Source organism: Taudactylus pleione, unplaced genomic scaffold (genome assembly GCF_031769625.1).
Source record: "Taudactylus pleione unplaced genomic scaffold, aTauple2 ptg000286l, whole genome shotgun sequence".
NCBI lineage: Eukaryota > Metazoa > Chordata > Amphibia > Anura > Myobatrachidae > Taudactylus > Taudactylus pleione.
The window spans coordinates 1,454,329-1,459,377 of NW_028284688.1; positions in this window are offsets into that span (position 1 = coordinate 1,454,329).

The window sequence follows — 5,049 nt, forward strand, 5'->3', positions numbered from 1 at the left end:
GCCCTTTACTTATGACACAGGCGCACGCTTGGCACTACTTTGTTGATGCACGTGCGGCTACTGCGCACACAATTCACAAACACAGAAAATAATTTTTTTTTTGTTTGGACTGGAGTGTACTTTCGGGGGTTACAGCACCCTTAACGGTCAAGCCAGCCGGCCCTTTACTTATGACACAGGTGCACGCTTGGCACTACTTTGTTGATGCACGTGCGGCTACTGCGCACACAATTCACAAACACAGAAAAAAATTTTTTTTTTGGTTTGGACTGGAGTGTACTTTCGGGGGTTACAGCACCCTTAACGGTCAAGCCAGCCGGCCCTTTACTTATGACACAGGCGCACGCTTGGCACTACTTTGTTGATGCACGTGCGGCTACTGCGCACACAATTCACAAACACAGAAAATAATTATTTTTTTGGTTTGGACTGGAGTGTACTTTCGGGGGTTACAGCACCCTTAACGGTCAAGCCAGCCGGCCCTTTACTTATGACACAGGCGCACGCTTGGCACTACTTTGTTGATGCACGTGCGGCTACTGCGCACACAATTCACAAACACAGAAAATAATTTTTTTTTGGTTTGGACTGGAGTGTACTTTCGGGGGTTACAGCACCCTTTAACGGTCAAGCCAGCCGGCCCTTTACTTATGACACAGGCGCACGCTTGGCACTACTTTGTTGATGCACGTGCGGCTACTGCGCACACAATTCACAAACACAGAAAATATATTATTTTTTTAGCACTTGGGGGTAGCACCCCTGATGGACAGAGCACCCCCTGGACAACACTACAGCACTCCTTTAGGACTGGGACACTGCACAGGACTTTGGAGTGGACACAGCCCCTATGGAGAACTGACTGCACAACACAGTCCAGCCAGCCCCTATGGACTTTGAAGTAGTGGACACAGCCCCTATTAACAACAGCAGCACAGCACAACACAGCCAGCCCCTATGGACTTTGAAGTAGTGGACAACAGCAGCACTACACTACACTACACTACACAGCCCTAACTCCCACCCTCCCTCTTCACTGTCCACAGCCGAGTGAGAAAATGGCGCCGACGCGGGTACCTTATATAGGATCCAAAACCTGCGAGACTCGGAAGGCGGGATGATGACGTTTTGCCTCGATTTCAGATCCGAGTCAGGCGGGAAAAGTCGAGCCTGACTCGGATCGGACTCAGATCGGGGGGGCTCGGGGGGGTTCGGATTTCAGAAATCCGAACCCGCTCACCCCTACTAGTAATGTGTGTGTGTGTGTGTGTGTGTGTGTGTGTGACATCTAGTAATGTGTGCGTGTGTGTATGGCATCTAGTAATGTGTGCGTGTGTGTTTGGCATCTAGTAATGTGTGCGTGTGTGTAGGGCATCTAGTAATGTGTGCGTGTGTGTAGGGCATCTAGTAATGTGCGTGTGTATGTGGCATTTAGTAATGTGTGCGTGTGTGTAGGGCATCTAGTAATGTGCGTGTGTGTGTGGCATCTAGTAATGTGTGCGTGTGTGTGTGTGGCATCTAGTAATGTGTGCTTGTGTGTAGGGCATCTAGTAATGTGTGCGTGTGTGTGTGTGGCATCTAGTAATGTGTGTGTGTGTGACATCTAGTAATGTGCGTGTGTGTGTGGCATCTAGTAATGCGTGAGTTTTTGTAGGGCATCTAGTAATGTGTGCGTGTGTGTAGGGCATCTAGTAATGTGTGCGTGTGTGTATGGCATCTAGTAATGAGTGCGTGTGTGTATGGCATCTAGTAATGTGTGCGTGTGTGTGTAGGGTATCTAGTAATGTGTGCGTGTGTGTATGGCATCTAGTAATGTGTGCGTGTGTGTAGGGCATCTAGTAATGTGTGCGTGTGTGTATGGCATCTAGTAATGAGTGCGTGTGTGTATGGCATCTAGTAATGTGTGCGTGTGTGTGTAGGGTATCTAGTAATGTGTGCATGTGTGTATGGCATCTAGTAATGTGTGCGTGTGTGTAGGGCATCTAGTAATGCGTGCGTGTGTGTAGGGCATCTTGTAATGTGCGTGTGTGTGTGGCATCTAGTAATGTGTGTGTGTGTGGCATCTAGTAATGTGTGTGTGCGTGTGTGTAGGGCATCTAGTAATGTGTGCGTGTGTGTAGGGCATCTAGTAATGTGCGTGTGTGTGTGGCATCTAGTAATGTGTGTGTGCGTGTGTGTAGGGCATCTAGTAATGTGTGCGTGTGTGTAGGGCATCTAGTAATGTGCGTTTGTGTGTGGCATCTAGTAATGTGTGCGAGTGTGTAGGGCATCTAGTAATGTGCGTGTTTGTGTGGAATCTAGTAATGTATGCGTGTGTGTGTGGCATCTAGTAATGTGTGCGTGTGTGTAGGGCATCTAGTAATGTGTGCGTGTGTGTGTGGCATCTACTAATGTGTGTGTGTGTGACATCTAGTAATGTGTGCGTGTGTGTAGGGCATCTAGTAATGTGTGTGTGTGTAGGGCATCTAGTAATGTGCGTGTGTGTGTGGCATCTAGTAATGTGTGCGTGTGTGTAGGGCATCTAGTAATGTGCGTGTGTGTGTGGCATCTAGTAATGTGTGCATGTGTGTGTGGCAGCTAGTAATGTGTGCGTGTGTGTAGGGCATCTAGTAATGTGTGCGTGTGTGTGTGGCATCTAGTAATGTGTGTGTGTGTGTGTGACATCTAGTAATGTGTGCGTGTGTGTAGGGCATCTAGTAATGTGTGTGTAGGGCATCTAGTAATGTGTGCGTGTGTGTAGGGCATCTAGTAATGTGTGTGTGTGTGACATCTAGTAATGTGTGCGTGTGTGTAGGGCATCTAGTAATGTGTGCGTGTGTGTAGGGCATCTAGTAATGTGCGTGTGTGTGTGGCATCTAGTAATGTGTGCCTGTGTGTAGGGCATCTAGTAATGTGCGTGTGTGTGTGGCATCTAGTAATGTGTGCGTGTGTGTGTGGCATCTAGTAATGTGTGCGTGTGTTTATGGCATCTAGTAATGTGTGCGTGTGTGTGTGGCATCTAGTAATGTGTGTGTGAGTGCGTGACATCTAGTAATGTGTGCGTGTGTGTAGGGCATCTAGTAATGTGTGTGTGTGTAGGGCATCTAGTAATGTGTGCGTGTGTATAGGGCATCTAGTAATGTGTGTGTGTGTGTGTGTGTGTGACATCTAGTAATGTGTGCGTGTGTGTAGGGCATCTAGTAATGTGTGCGTGTGTGTGTGACATCTAGTAATGTGTGTGTGCGTGTGTGTATGGCATCTAGTAATGTGTGCGTGTGTGTAGGGCATCTAGTAATGTGTGTGTGTGACATCTAGTAATGTGTGCGTGTGTGTAGGGTATCTAGTAATGTGTGTGTGTGTGTGACATCTAGTAATGTGTGCGTGTGTGTGTGGCATCTAGCAATGTGTGTGTGTGTGTGTGTGTGACATCTAGTAATGTGTGTGTGTGTGTGTGACATCTAGTAATGTATGTGTGTGTGTGACATTTAGTAATGTGTGCGTGTGTGTAGGGCATCTAGTAATGTGTGCGTGTGTGTGTGTGGCATCTAGTAATGTGTGTATGTGTGTAGGGCATCTAGTAATGTGTGTGCGTGTGTGGCATCTAGTAATGTGTGTGTTTGTGTGTGTGTGTGTAGGGCATCTAGTAATGTGTGTGTGTGTGTAGGGCATCTAGTAATGTGTGTGTGTGTGTGTGGCATCTAGTAATGTGTGTGTGTGTGACATCTAGTAATGTGTGTGTGTGTGTAGGGTATCTAGTAATGTGTGTGTGCGTGGGGCATCTAGTAATGTGTGCGTGTGTGTAGGGTATCTAGTAATGTGTGTGAGTGCGTGGGGCATCTAGTAATGTGTGCTTGTGTGTGTCGCATCTAGTAATGTGTGCGTGTGTGTAGGGCATCTAGTAATGTGTGAGTTTGTAGGGCATCTAGTAATGTGTGTGTGTGTGTGTGTGACATCTAGTAATGTGTGTGTGTGTGTGGCATCTAGTAATGTGTGCGTGTGTGTAGGGCATCTAGTAATGTGTGCGTGTGTGTAGGGCATCTAGTAATGTGTGTGTGTGTGTAGGGCATCTAGTAATGAGTGCGTGTGTGTAGGGCATCTTGTAATGTGCGTGTGTGTGTGGCATCTAGTAATGTGTGTGTGTGTGGTATCTAGTAATGTGTGTGTGCGTGTGTGTAGGGCATCTAGTAATGTGTGCGTGTGTGTAGGGCATCTAGTAATGTGCGTGTGTGTGTGGCATCTAGTAATGTGTGTGTGCGTGTGTGTAGGGCATCTAGTAATGTGTGCGTGTGTGTAGGGCATCTAGTAATGTGCGTGTGTGTGTGGCATCTAGTAATGTGTGCGTGTGTGTAGGGCATCTAGTAATGTGTGTGCGTGTGTGTGTGGTATCTAGTAATTTGTGCGTGTGTGTGTGTAGGTTATCTAGTAATGTGTGTGTGTGCGTGTGTGTAGGGCATCTAGTAATGTGTGTGTGACATCTAGTAATGTGTGCGTGTGTGTAGGGCATCTAGTAATGTGTGTGTGTGTGTGTGACATCTACTAATGTGTGTGCGTGTGTGTAGGGTATCTAGTAATGTGTGCATGTGTGTGTGACATCTAGTAATGTGTGCGTGTGTGTGTGGCATCTAGTAATGTGTGCGTTTGTGTGTGGCATCTAGTAATATGTGCGTGTGTGTAGGGCATTTAGTAATGTGTGTGTGTGTGTAGGGTATCTAGTAATGTGTGTGTGTGTGTGTAGGGCATCTAGTAATGTGTGCGTGTGTGTGTGGCATCTAGTAATGTGTGCGTGTGTGTAGGACATTTAGTAATGTGTGCGTGTGTGTAGGGTATCTAGTAATGTGTGTGTGTGTAGGGTATCTAGTAATGTGTGTGTGTGTGTGTGTGTGTGACATCTAGTAATGTGTGTGTGTGTAGGGTATCTAGTAATGTGTGTGTGTGTAGGGCATCTAGTAATGTGTGCGTGTGTGTGTGGCATCTAGTAATGTGTGCGTGTGTGTAGGGCATTTAGTAATGTGTGCGTGTGTGTGTGTGTGACATCTAGTAATGTGTGCGTGTGTGTAGGGTATCTAGTAA